The sequence below is a fragment of the Malaya genurostris genome, chromosome 3 (assembly GCF_030247185.1).
Source record: "Malaya genurostris strain Urasoe2022 chromosome 3, Malgen_1.1, whole genome shotgun sequence".
Classification (NCBI taxonomy): Eukaryota; Metazoa; Arthropoda; class Insecta; order Diptera; family Culicidae; genus Malaya; species Malaya genurostris.
Genome location: NC_080572.1, coordinates 179,945,771 through 179,961,356, shown reverse-complemented (window position 1 = coordinate 179,961,356; position 15,586 = coordinate 179,945,771). Strand labels below are relative to the sequence as shown.

Below are 15,586 nucleotides of genomic sequence, written 5' to 3'. Positions count from 1 at the left end.
ATTTTCGATGGTTCTATAAAGAACCGATTCGATGGTTTTATGTAGTGATTTTTGGTTTATATTTACAACTAATCTTCACATATGGGAAATACCGGAGCGAGTAATTTTGAAATTATCTTAAATGGATCAGCTCGGTAGAATTAATGAAATTGGCGAATATATTGTGAAAGAGTACGAAAATCTCTATAAAAATAAAACTAGACCCCGATCATTAGCTGGGATAATTGCAAAAAGAGAGACCCTTCTCGACGCATTCAGGGAATTAGAGAGACTAATTGGTGGTTACGAAGCGCGCGTCAGTGTAGATTGTTGGAATACATTAACAGACCAGTTTGAAAACGTAAAAACAAAATACGACGCGGCAATTAGAATATTAGACGAATCCACTATTATCGAGGCCGAGCAACTAAAATCGCCCATATTACAATTAAGTGTGGATTTAGACACAAACAAGCGCGCCGGTAACAGCTCAAACACCGCAAACATGAGCCAAAATAGGAACGAAAACGCCGAAAGATATCGGTTTCCGATGCAAACGGCGATACAATGTATTCCAGAGTTTCATGGTTCAGTGGATGAACTCGAACCATTTTTAATACAAATAAGCTATTTCGCAGACGAAATACCATTGGGGGAGGATCAAAAACCACTATTGAATGTGGTGTTGATGAAATTGAAAGGGAAGGCAGCGTCATTCATAAACAGAATACGAGCTAACACATGGGAAGAAATGTTTCAAAATCTGAAAAGACAATTCAGCATAAGAATAACCGTTGAAGGCATTTTACAGAAAATAGAGACATTAGAGCAAGGACCGTCGGAGACATTTACAAATTATGCTGATAGAGCACTGCAAATTTATGAATGCATCGAAGAGATGCAACGAGATCAACACACCGAAAGTTCCTTCGCAGAAAGGAGCTTGAAAATACATTTCATTGGGGGATTACGAAACGCAAGCTTGAAACAGGCAGCGAAAAGTCAAAAGGGTATTGCATTTAGAGATTTGATACAATTTTTGCAGGATGAACATGCGGAATGTGATCATCTGGAAAACATAGTACAACGATTACAAGCCTGTCGGATGTCAGAGAACAAACATAGAACTGCAGATCAGTTGGGCCATGTTAGAAATAGATTCTCAGGTCAGCATCAACAGGCTCACGGCAGAGCTCCACGACAACCAAATTGGGGGAATTCTTGGAACCAGGAAAGACCTGGCGGAAGTCGATCAAACGATAATAGGAGGTATTATCGAGAACCTGAAAACCGCGGTAATCAGTATAGAGAATCCGGACGCATGATGCCAAATTATCAGAATAGCTACGGAAACCGAGATGATAACAGACGTCAATATAATCGTCAAGACGAAAGATATCAAGTACGAAACCAGGGCGTGAATAACCAAGCTGAGGGCAGAACATGGCGAGAAGACAGAAATCGAGAAATGATGTATAGAGACCAGTCTCCCGCAAGAAGGTACGATGGCAGAAACTACGATCAACAGATTAGACACCAAGATAGCACGCAGAATAACGGCAGAAGATATAACAATCAACAATCCAACTATCGAAAAAACTAAATTATGGGGCGTATGAGTTGACAGAGAACCGAACACCCCATGAAAAGTATAACACATGGAATGTAATTAAGAAAATACAAAACAAGGTGGAACAAATTGACCACCAATTGGAAAGAATGACGGATCTTTCAAACAGAGAAAGAAGTTCGAGTAAAACTCGAGAAGCGAATACTATAAGCCATTCATTGGCAAGAAATTGGTTCAACGCATTCGAAATTGAAATGAGAACCACAACGAGACCTAACATTAAGAAAAAATTCCTAATTGATACCGGCGCTAGTTCGAACCTAATAAGCAGAAGATGCGCGGAAGAGATAGGTGCATACAGAATAAATATTAAAGAACAAATTCATTACACAGGAGTAATGAATATTCCGCGAATTAGTCTCGGTACTACAGAAGCAGACTTTTTAATAGATAACCTAAAATTTAGAATAAAATTTGACGTCGTCGAGGAATTAGGATTTGCAGGCATCCTTGGAATGAACTTTATAAATAAGCACGTTACTAATATAGATATCCAAAATGGCAAGATAATCTTACAAGAAAAGCAAATTGTATTTAGCATGGAAGCAAAGCCGATACCAAAGTGGCTACAATATGCTATGGGAGATACAAAGCGACAAGCAGAAGGCCATAATCAGAAAATTACAGGAGCACAGAATTCGCTTCATGATAATATAGAATACAAGTCAAATACAAACAACCTAATATATAAGGAAAATCAATACCCAATGGTAACCGAGAAAGGGTGTCAAACTGAAGAAAATATACGTAGTATAACGAAAACCAATAACATAAGCTGCCAAACCGAGTTCATTATAGCAAACGTAGACATAATAGGTAAGACGGAAATCAAAACAAATAACTATGACATATATAATAGTGTACATGACAATGTTCATAACAAGAATAATAATGAAAATGACACAGCCGATTTTGATTACAAACAAATGATAAATGAACCAGTTTTTAAAAGGGAAAAGTTTACCACAATATGCAAGGATGTAGACGAATTCAACGAAAACAAATCGGGGCAACAAAAACCTATTCTCACAGAAGACAACTATGACCTTAGCTTAGTGGAAAACAACAAATTTAAGACACTACAAGGATCACGTAGAATAGAAAAAGTTCTCGAAGTGCTAAATGCTGAAGTCTTAGAGGGTAGTTTATCAAAGCGTAATAAATATGAAATAAATAAAAAGCACGTGAATAAAAATGATAACAATAATGCATCGTATCAGAGCAATCATGAGTTATACAAAAACGACGATCGTTCAGATAGTATGCTCCCCGGTTGTGGAACTACTATTACTAATGAAGAGGAAAAGGAGTTTATTGACAGAGAGTATGACGAGGAAGACAAATGGTTCCTTGATTTAGATACAAATCAAGACGTAATTCTTACGGAAAATAAAAGATACGGTCAAATAACTGGTCGAGACCGAACGGAAAAAGTATTAGAATCACTAAATATGAATCATCTAAAAAGAGAAAATTTTAGGGATATAGAGATGATTATGGCATCATATAGCGATGTATTCTATCTGAAGGGGGATAAACTAACTATCACTGATGCGGCAGTGCACGAAATTGAGACCACGTCAAACGTGCCTATCAACAAACGGCAATACAGATTTCCGGAAGCTACAAAGAAGCATATTAACGAAGAAATCGAAGAAATGCGTAGGCAAGGTATCATAAGGCCTAGCAAGAGCCCATGGAATGCTCCAGTATTATGCGTACCAAAGAAGGACGATGAATATGGCAACAAGAAGTATCGAATTGTAGTAGACTTCAGAGCATTGAACTTGGTGACAAAACCCTTTGTATACCCGATCCCCTTGATCGATGAAATCTTAGACAACCTAGGGAACAGTAAATATTTTTCAACTTTGGATTTAAAATCGGGATTTTATCAAGTACCGATCGACCCAAAGGATGCTGCAAAGACAGCCTTTTCCACTCCAAAAGGGCATTTTGAGTTTACGCGGATGCCTATGGGGTTAAGAAATAGTCCATCTACTTTCCAAAGATTAATGAATACTGTCCTATACGAAATAAAAGACGTCAAAGCAATCGTATACTTAGATGATATAATTGTTTTTGGCACTACCGTGGAGGAACACAATAACAACTTAAGTAAGGTGCTGAAGGCTTTGCGTCAACATAATTTGAAAGTTGAGCCGGGCAAATGCCAGATATTGAAAGATGAAATAAAATACCTAGGGCATGTGATAGATCAGAATGGAGTACGTCCTATGGAGGACAATATAATGGCTATCAAAGAAATGGCAGCACCTAGAACGGTCAGAGGCGTCCGCTCATTTCTAGGAACGGTAAACTTCTATGGAAAATTCATACCGCAACTAGCAGAGAAACGTAAACCGTTGAACGACCTCTTGCGGAAAAATGTAAAATTTGTTTGGACAGACGAATGCCAGAAAGCATTCGAGGAATTAAAATTTTTTCTGACATCCGACACACTGTTAGTTAGACCGAACTACAAAGATACGTTCGTGATCACAACAGATGCTAGCGAGTACGCCATTGGAGCTGTACTATCTAACGAAAAGTCTATCGATAGACCAATAGCATATGCCAGTAGAGGCCTAGTAGGTGCTGAAAGAAGGTACCATACGATTGAGAAGGAATTGTTGGCCATTGTCTGGGCGGTAAACAAGTTCAAACACTTCATTTATAATCAAAAATTCGTCGTCTACACAGACCACAGACCGTTAATTTCAATATGGCACTTGAAGGAAACTTCGCCAACGCTAACACGGTTACGATTAAAATTACAAGGATTGGAAATAGACATTCGCTACAAACAAGGCAAGGACAATGTCGTAGCAGACTTTTTATCGAGATTGCCCGAACAGGATAAGACCCCACACACCATATCGGTAGTAACGAGACAACAAAAACGCCAACACCAGCAAGCAGAAGAAGATCTTGCGAAGCAGAAAGATGCAGAGAGTAGAGTGAACCCCAAGCAAGTTAGGGATGAATCCGGGCGATTCGCGTTATTTGAAAATAAACAGAAAACTGAATGGAACCCACACATGGACGGGTTGGAAAACATCGATTTTGGTGCGATGAGAAGGAAGATTTGGGGGGATTCTCGTACCTCGAGGAGTACGATATATGTACCAGAGAGAACGACATTGAATTCAATCGATTAAAAATTTCGACAAAGAAAATCGACGAAAACAACGCTGAGGCTACATTCGTAATAGTAAACAGCAAATCAGCATACAAGGAATTGGAGGAAATCGTAGAATTACCTCATGGTCTAAAGGACCACTTGAACGGAAGGATCTTTGAAATTCCGAATAGGAAGCTATGGGGGTTGATTTTGAACGGGTCCAAGAAATCATTAACAGATACACACGTACTTTTGGGAGGGCTAATGGATGCCTTTACAAACTGCCCCGAATACGTAAGAAATGCTGAAACCATTCAAATCATTTCATTCAGGAACTTGAAAAGGGCTCCTGAGTCGACGGCACTAAGGTTTATTGCCAAGAAATTTGGCAAGATATTCACATTATACGCCCCAGAGAAGGATCGAATGCTTGTAGCAGAGGAGGATCGCGAGACAGTATTAAAAGAATTCCACGATTCTCCCTTAGGCGGACATGTAGGTAGCAAACGTATGCGGATGCGAATGAGCCCGCTGTTCCAATGGAAAAATATGCGCCAAGACATCGAGAATTATGTCAAACAATGCGACTCGTGCCAGAAAAATAAGATTGGCAGGGCAAACAAAATTCCGATGAAGATAACTACAACATCTTCTGAACCATTCGAGAAATTATATATGGACATAGTAGTACTCCCAGAATCAGACTGGGGTAACAGATATGGTCTGGTTATGCAAGACGATCTGACCAGATATTTAATCGTAGCACCCATGACAAATCAAGAGAGCTCCACAGTTGCTCAAACATTCGTAGACCATTATATATGTAAATTTGGGACACCGGCCGAACTGGTAACCGACAATGGAACAAATTTCGTAAGTTCTCTAATGAAAAACGTATGTAAAATTTTAAAAATTAAGAAGATTACTACAAGTACCTACCACCCACAAGCAAACCTCGTGGAGAGATCAAATAGGGAATTGAAAACTTATCTTAGACAGTACGTGGGTAGCGACCCAACAACCTGGGATCAGTTGTTACCATTCTTCACGTTCGAATATAACACGACCATAAACTCATCTACTGGCTACACGCCGTTTGAGTTATTATATGGAAAACGGGCAAATATTCCGAATTCAATTTACAAATATGACAATGATGGTTTATACTACGAAGACTACGTGAACGAAATGCGATCGACATTCAAGCGATTACATACTCAAGCACGAGAAAATCTAGTAAATTCCAAAGAAAAACGGAAGGAGTTGTACGATAGAAGCTCCAATGAATGGCAACCAATGTGGGGAGACTTGGTACTAGTTAAAGCCAACCCCACAGGAGCAGGACAGAAATTACAGTCGCTATGGAGAGGACCCTACGAAGTAGTTGCTCTCCCTAGCGAACAAACGACAACTATCAAAAACGGAAACAGATTAGAAAAGATTCATAACAACAGATTGAAGAAGTACACGGATTAAGTTTCTAATGGGAATTTATATTGGAACAGTTTTTGGTTAATCATTGAAGTATCACAAATTCAATCGCTATAAAGTATCACAAATTTAGCGCCAAGGTCAATATCAGGCTAAACGGATATGGACTTGAATTTTTTCTTTTAAACAACAAACGCCTCTTTGATATAGGAATAGATGTGAAGAAACTAAAGGAAAGAAAAATAGAATTACAGAACATGACTTACGCACCACTGGAATACCCATGGATAAGCATAAGCACGATTATCATAATAAGCCTGAGCATAATAAGTGGTTGTGCCTATTGTCATAAAGGAAAAATTTCATGCTGTAGCACAACGAAAGTTATAAAAAGCAACGGAAACGTCGAAAGAAAGAAAAGCAAAACTTCAGACATAGAATTGTACGATATAACGATTACAAACGAAAATAGTAAGGGAGGAAAACCCATAACTAAAGACATGATATCAGGGCCTATTTTGATGAATAAGAACGGAAGAGCACGACCGATAGCGGAGACTCAAGAAGAACCAATACCGACAATCTCTGTAGAACCGAGACAAAAAAGCACCAACAGAGAAACAGAAACGGAAAATGAGTATGTGGAACCGTTCACGATAATAGAATTAAGAAATAGAGAGATAGGAATTGGCAGCAAAAAAGGGAATAGCTCGGAAACAATATGAACACCAAAAAGAAGTACCCGCAACATATCCGTTATTTAAAGAATGGCAGCTAAAGCAGCAGCGACGAATCGAAGCATAAATTCACTGTTTTTTGTTCCACTCACAAAACATAACAAAACGCATCGAAAATGTGTGCTTGTAAATTTGCACGTGGTGTGTAGGTAGGTCTCTAAATAAATATTACGATTTTGAAAGTTTCTCTGCCGTGTGTTTCGAACCGCTCTTGCGTACGTGTATCCTATTTCGAAATAGTCCCCGCCCCCCCCCCCATAATACAAAGTAAAGAGAACTTCTTCTTCTAGAGTACCGATCAGACTGTTTAGAAATTTTACTTATTAGGGGAGAAAACCAAGCCGTGTATGTATCTCAAAATTATAATTATAGCATACTAAACTTTCAAATAACCTTTGTACGTTTTATTGTTCCCAGCAAAACTAAAAACGCATATTGTATACTAGCCTTATTAAACAAAAGGAATAATAAAATACAGAGCAAAACGAAAACACATGAAATCAAAAACACCTAAGCAATCCGTTTCAGGATACTTCAATTAAGGATGATAACAGCTGACTAGATAAAATCGGAATATTTTTCTGTCCACAAAGTCAATAAGCCGAGCTAAAATTTACAATCCAAGATTATCATTAAGTTATGAAAACTATACAAAATTTTTTAATACCCATATCCTCGCGCCTATGTCCGATACCATCACAATCGACTTGATGCTAACCCTTAAGGTATCATCAAGCTCAGTAAGTAAGGGGGCATGCAGCGTCCTTAGCAAATTTGCTGGTTTGCATTGGCGCAGCAGTTTTTGTTTACGCGCTCTTGGAATGTGCTCGGGGTTGCTGAGGTGTTTTTTGTTTACGCGACACTGAGGTGCTCTGCGTAAACAAAGAAATTTCACGGACAACCGCGGTAACGTTCACGATGGTCTCGGGTTTAGGCCGAACAGCTAGTGAAATGTTAGGAACATAAAAACCACTAGTCGAAAAAAATCAGGGTTCAGTTCAGTAGAGTTCAGCTCGGTTCAGCACAGACCAGACTCAATTTCTGAAGAATTAAGTGAAAAGTTAGAGTTCAGCTCGGTTCAGCACAGACCAGACTCAATTTCTGAAGAATTAAGTGAAAAGTTAAGTCTAGTTCGGAGTGTAATACAGTAAGCCGTAGGAGTATGCATAGTGGGCATTGTGAGGGTCAAGTATCAAGTGACCTCAAAATCAAGCAAGAAATAATGTTTTCGGAAGGCATCTAAAGAAGTGAAAATTGCTGTAATGAATAGAGATTTAACAGATTCATGTGTAGCGTTTAAGATCACCATGAAGTGTTGTGAATAGATTTTCTAACTAGTGGAGTATGCACTAGATTGTACTGCAGTAGGACATACGTTCATATGTGCGTAAACTTAATGATATGCCGAACTTAGTGAGATTGCGTGAAGTGTTAGCCTTATTAACAATCGTTAGTGACTTTTGTTAGATTGTGGGAAAGAACTCCCAAAACAGCCTAATCCTGCACTATTGAGAATAAGTAGCTGTTAAGTGAAAAGCATAAAAAGATAAACTATAAACTCAGAAAAAAGGTGAATTTCGTGGTATTACTCCGTATAGAACTAAAAGAAACGTCATCTTCGTTATTCTGCCACCCGCCACCGCTCGGCCGGGAGCCTACAAGTGCAATGATGCCAAAGAGGGAAAATTCTTCTAAATTGAACTCAAAATTGTTACAATTTCTAGGTCATATTTGTTGCTGGTCATACGAAATTGGAGCCAAAAACTCCTAAACAGAATACTTCTCCGCAACGGCTTAACTAATTTTCACAAATAAAAGTCCAGATAAAAGGTAATCCGGAACTACAGGGAAAAGTTCGTTTAAAATTTCAAACCCTTACTTAGACCAATGTTGCAGAAAACTGAAAAAAAAATCTTCTAATTTTGACAAGAAAATATTTCGATGTTTAGGTTTTACTAATTTATGTCCGAACAAACTATTCAACGAAATGTTTAACTACAGTAATATATCTGGGTTAAAACAGGTTTTTTTTCGTAAACATCAATTCATTGAAATAAAACCGTTTTTACATACCACTTGAGGGCTGAGGCCAATTTGTTTCAGGGCCTTTCAAAAGGGGAGCGGGTCATTTCGCCGAAAGGGAAATTTCGAATACATAATTATTTTTTATGCCTCCTGTATAACTGATGTGGCGCAGCCACATAACCGAAGCCAAGATGGCTCGGTGGCATGAAGCCGCCGAGGCGACGCCGGCTGAGTTGGCTGCCGACCCGCCGTCGGAAGCGGCGGCCTCTTGCATACAAACCTGTAACCGCCTCGTTTGCCCGGTCTACTCAAAGCTAGGTTTCTTTGGTTTAGTTAGGTCCGAACGAGCGGTAGCGAGGTCGGACAGCACACGAATCAAATCGATGTGGCGAAGCCGCATTAAATATTTTTTTATTTAGTAAACGGAAAATACCACATACATTTGCTTGGTAGATACCTATGGAATTGCTTTGATGATTAGTAGTCAACAAGTTTCTTTGGGAACTCCGTTCTGAGGTTCATGAATCAATCTTTATTCAAGAAGTACATTTGTAGGTCAACAAAACGGGCGTCACGTTATTATCTTTAATTTGTCTTTATTTTAAATCGATTCCCATTACGATTTTAAGACATTTGTAGGAATCGGCGAAATGACCCTTTCGGCGAAATGGCTTTCGGCGAAATGACATTCGGCGAAATGACATTCGGCGAAATGACTTTTTCGGCGAAATTACTTTCGGCGAAACGGCTTTTGGCGAAATGGCTTTCGGCGACATGACCCTGATCCTTCAAAACGGCTATTTTCACGTTTCAAATCTGATTTTCTCAGAAACGGTGACGAATATCAAAAAAGGCGGGTGGGTAATGTCAGAGACATAACTGGATGTCGTGAATACGAAAACAACTGACATGTTCCTTAACACTTCCGAATATCAATTAATTGATCAATTGTATGAAATTGTATGTAGAATTTGAAACGATGCACCTAAACCAAAGTACAGATTAGTTACATTTAACATTCTGAAACACAAATATTATGAAATAACCAGCATAATTCTTTATAATAAAATAATGGTAGCTCTGAAAAGAACCTTTTATGAAAGCGTTTGTGATGGAGAGTGATGAGTTGAATTCGCATTTCGACGCATGCCGCTGACTTCCGTCGTCTAATTCTAGGCTGGGGTACAATACTGATATGGTTGGTGTAGGTGTAGCGTTTACAACCGATTATAATCTTCCGATAAAGAAAACATTAATTCGCTGGGTTGATCAATGATACAATACGCCTAATTTATTAAACGAAACTATCAATATGCTATAGGGATTCGTTTCTAGCATTCAGAAGGGTCAAATTGCGTAATTCTCTACGACATTAAACTCTAGAACATTTTTCGCAAAAACAAAGAACGCTTCAATTGATCTCGATTACTGTGAATTTCACAGCGAAAAGTGCACAAATCTAACCAAGCTGTTCTAGATTTGCACTAAACTGAGGATATTTGACTTCGATTTGCGAACAACAAATCCTAATAGTTCTTTAGAAAATTTTTGAGCCATTAGAACGGTTGATTCTCTGTAATTCTCTCCACCGTTGTTTTTTCATCCATGTAAATGACTGGCAGCTGTGACGTAATCGCTCTTGTCGGAAGCGAAACTAGCTTTGCAAACGACACAAAATACATCTGCTCGCAGTGGCGATAGAATCCAAACTGATCCAATTGTTGTTAAGAGGTTTCTTTTTACGTGATTTCGTTTGTAGCTTTTTCACTAATGGGCGGTCCTGAAAACTATAAAAATAGCAACATATAGAATTTTTAATGTCGATTATATCATTTAGGATTTGCATTTCATTGAAAGAAACTATCAGGATGCTGTGCAGGATTCATTCCTGCCTTTCAGAAGGACCAAATTGTGGAACTCACTACGATATTAAACACTGTTCGGAACATTTTTCTCGAACGATTTGTTGTACAGCAGCAGATATTTTGTTCTCTTCCTCAGAACGCGTTCTGATTGGCTGGTGTTGACATGGGTCAAATGAGACAGTTTTTTCAATAGTGTACTATTGAAATACTTCAATGCTTTTGCTATACACGTTTAAGTTGAAAAATTTCGATTCTATTGGTAGTTAGATTATATAAATCCTTTCACAGATCATTGAGCTATGAGCTTTAAAAATACGAGCAAGGCAAACGCGCCTTATGAATTATCCCCTTTGATACTCGTTTATACCAAACATTTCAGAAAAGTTTAATTTTGAATTATTTAAGATCATGTCACACAACTGATAATTTTATCATAAAATTGTGATCATATTTCCGATGGCGTGTAGCAAAAAATATGTTGATTCGTTAGATACAACAAGAGATATTCACTATCAAAAACTTATCACTCTCTCAGAGGGTAAATTTTGAAAAGGCACCCCATAGTAAAGTAAGTCGTATTCACGACAAAACCCAACTGACAATCTCTTAGAAAATTAGTTATGATAATTCTGTGAAAATTTCAGAATGATTCGTTTTCTTTAGCGGTCGGGAAAGTCTTTTTTCTGAAGGTAGAATTGCATAGCTGAAAACGCCGTCTTTCAACTTGTTCATTGAATATCTCGCCTTCAAAAGCATGGATCAAAAATCTATCCTGACAATGTCTAGATAATTTAACTTAGATGCGATTAGTGCATAAAAACATATATGTTGTCGCGATAACAATGAAAGTAAGTCAATTTCAATGGCGGCGCCATTTTAGTTCCCTGGTAACGTAACGAAACATGAGAGAGAAATAAAATCGGCTCAAAAAGGCTGCCAAACAAGCGGTAGCTTTCCTGGATTTTATGTGATGTAGTCAAACTTGTAACCGAAAATATTAAAATCATCGAGAGTCATTTCGCACATTTGCGACAGAACATGGAGAGAAATGTATTCCGCACAGCGAGCCACGTGGTTTTACGCGACCTACTGGCCTCAGCCCTTCAGGCCAGAGGGCAGTGGGTCGCGTATCGATTCTGAATCTCCCTCAATTCCCTTTGCGTCGGTGTGTTTAGTAACCTTGTTAAGTAGATGTTTATTTTTCTCCTCTCCTCATTTTTCCCGAAGACTACCAATAAATTAAAGTGAAAAATACATCACATACTGTTAACAACCGTACAGACACAGATGGTCTTAGTGTGGTATACGCAATAATATTGCATACAATTAGGAATTGTTTCACCAGAAACATTTCCAAGACATCATAACCCTAATTATCCAAGCAACGAAATATTTCATTATGTACCATAGATAGAAATCAGAAAAAAAGTCCGCCAAAACAAAAGATAGTGACCATAGCCAAAGTTTTTTAAGCTTCTAGACAAATTTTAATGAGTAATTTTACTGTAATTCTTGTAAGTAGCCCTGTTTGTACATTTCTTGTGAATATTTGTTATATGTGTTTTTGTAGTTATACCAAAAGTTGAATCTCCACCGTATGACTATTGACACCTACAAGAGTGTTTTTGACGAGGAACGATAACCTGTTTTTGTAAGTCTTTTGAAAATTGTGATTAGTCTAACATAGTTTGTAACGTCTATTTTCAAATACAGTTCCCCTGGAGAAAACGCAAACCAGTAGCGTCGAAACGTTGGGTGTTAAAACAAAAATATTCGTTTTAATCCAGTATTGACTGCATAGCCGATAAACAAATCTACGTTCTCAACTAAATTCCGTAGACATTGTCAGGTGGGTTGAATATCAAAAATATTCATCACCATCTCCAAGAAAATATAGTTTGAAACGAAAAATTAATACTTACATGAGCTTAATTTTTCGCGTGGGCATTTGGCATGTCGTTTCTTCTTGAGGATTGATGCGAAGTTAAATATCTCCCGTGACTCTAATTCATAGTAATACCGTTTTCATGGACACCGTACAAAAAAAAGTTACTTTGATACATTCTCTCGTGAAACACTTGAGTGCTCGTGGTTAAATACTTGCAAATTATATTGTTATTACAAAATTCTTAAAGCTGCTCGTAAATTCCAAAATGGCGTTAGCTTAATCAACGATTTTCTCTTCGGAAGCTATTCCCTCTAGTTAAATTAGATAACCAGCTTGCATCGAACGCAGCTCCGAGGCTCCGGGGGCTGTCGATAGTTTGTCAACCAATTGCGTTGAATTAGCAATATCTTCGGTGGCTACACGAAATCGTGCAACCCAACCCTGCCAAAGTGTCCACGCTGCCATCGCGCGCCAAACCCGACAAGGCGCATGAAAGGCGGCGATTGCAAGTGCCACAATAGTATCAATTGCACGTTCGTCGTAAGTGCAACGCAACGCTACTAACCGAAGCCAAAGCTGCTAACTGTACTAACAACTCGGTGTAAGGTTTCATCTATGTGCATTCGCCGCGAGGGCCCCCAAACGCACCGAGCACCGCGAAGCGCGAGTGGATTTTAATTATTTATTGACAATTATCCTCGGGGCTTATTAAAAAGCTTAAATCGATCGCGATCACAGGTAAACAAACTACCGATTGGACAGCAAATGGTAGGGGCGTGGGTGTCGATGCGGGCGCCGCACCGGTGGGTGGCGAACGCACTGCTCGGCTGCCGTGCACTGCAGCGATTCGATCACGATCTTCGAAGCGAAAAGTGCTCCTAGCAATCGAGCACCCGTCTACCAGTTTATTTCGGTAGACACCCGGAGTGGACATTTAGCATTTGCAATTTGCAATTTATTTTGCCTTCCACTTTCACGCTCCGTCCTGCCATCCGTGGTGGCAGTGCACTGCAAAATGGTAATGAGCCACCGAAAGGCTGCTCGCGGCTTGTAAATTTTTGAAATACACATCTAACATGAAGCGAAAGTTATCCGATCAGGCAATTAGTACGGTCGGTAGAAATACTTAACTATTATGAGGCGACATCGGTTGGATACCGTGAGAGTATTTGGTATTGATTATGGGAATGTTTTTCGATAAATCTGAGAATTGTTCTCAATCAACTAACGCTGCATCTGGTTCGGTGCCATCGAACATTCACTCACTTGCATCCTTCTCCAATAATATCAAGCCAATCTTTGATAACTCTAGCATCGTCACACACTCAGGCATCCAATTCTCGCAATCGACTCAATTCACTGCTTCTCCAGTTATTTCTCTTGAGTAGCGAGTAATCAGAGCAACTGCCAATCAAAAACTGATTACAGTACTTTATCAGTTGCGTCGTGTCGCCGCGCTGTCTGATTCGTACTAGCCTTCGAGTTCCTTTCAGTGTCAGTGCAACTTCTTATGAAGAATGAAGAATCGACCTACTGCAAGAAAATGATTGATATCCTACAAAGTTGTTACGATCGGCATCTTATTGAACGATGATTCTACACTAGTTTGGCGGTATCATCATTTCAAAGCCCAGGAAATCTGTGCACTTCCTTCATGATGCGCATTCAATACGATTCCTTTGCTCAGTCACTTCGATTCCGCCCTGCTATCTGACTGTGACGATTACGACAGTTTTCTGATATGCAATTAAAAGACTAATTAAACCTTCGTTACAAGAGTGTCATCTAGAATAGGACCGGGATGCTCTTGTCGGACAGTCGCTTTGACAACCGATAATTAATGTTTACTTTTTTTTGCCTTCCATACCAAAGCGGCCACTGCTTGCCGGTGAGATAAAAGCAGCTTATCCGTACGATAATACCGAACAGCTAGAAAACCGTTTAAATTATCAGTACTTAGATAAACTTGTTCTTGCCACTGTTTATGGGCAACGGCAAACGCGTGGTGAGAAACTGACTTGAGAATAATAAGCTCAACTAACTGTGGTTGAATATTAGAGAAAAATTTCTTAATTTATATTGTGTTGTGTGCCATTCAAATAGAATCATTCAAAAAAAAATTTTTTTCTCAGGAACTAGTTTTTGACACCAATTTAGATAGTTTCGTTCAAAACGATTAGACTAATGTCGTTTTCGCTTGACGCCAAACCTAACCCAGTTTCCACTCTAACTGCTGTCAAACCGTTTGTTTGAAGCTGTTACGTCAGTTACTCGGTTTGTTCAGAAAATATCACGAATTTTGATTTTTTTCGAGCTACGTATGTTCGATTTTCGATATTTTGGTGGCATTATGTTGGTACTCCTGGTCAGTGCGGTAAAATTTCATTTTCAATCGAATAAAATAAGATGAAAATGAAATTTATGGCCGCTGACCGTCAGCATATCCCTACTAATTCATTTGACTTTTGCTGCCATTTTCAAGTGAAGCTCCCGGAATTCATCGTCAGTTGAATAATCGTTGATAGTCATTTGAAGTTTTGCTTGCTCAGTTTCAAGTGCCAAGTAGTATAACTCCTTCATTGCCTTCGCTCTTGGTAGTAAGCAAATTCGAACGAATAGAATTATTAATGGAGTAAAGTATTAAAAATGAAAACTGGAGGAGGAAACAATTAATTTATGTGTATTCTGTGATTGATATTTCAGCAATCTGGTTTGTCTTTCATCTATTATCTTGAACCAATTGGAATGTTTACATGAACCTCATTTGAAGGCCGCTCTCACACTATTGAAAGAGATATTTTGTTACTTCAAGAGATCAACTTACGGTGGTTAAACTGAGCCTCGATTGAAGAGAAACGATTGATGATTGAATGCTGCCCGTTCGGGCCGTCAGCAAACATTGTGTGT

The 15,586-nt window shown here is 38.8% G+C and overlaps 1 protein-coding gene across 1 annotated transcript in view; it reads left to right on the top strand.

Moving 5' to 3' along the window:
* The window catches only part of LOC131434407 (uncharacterized), a 1,178,250-nt gene that overhangs the window by 958,063 nt on the left and 204,601 nt on the right, over positions 1-15,586 (top strand). The window lies entirely within an intron of this gene.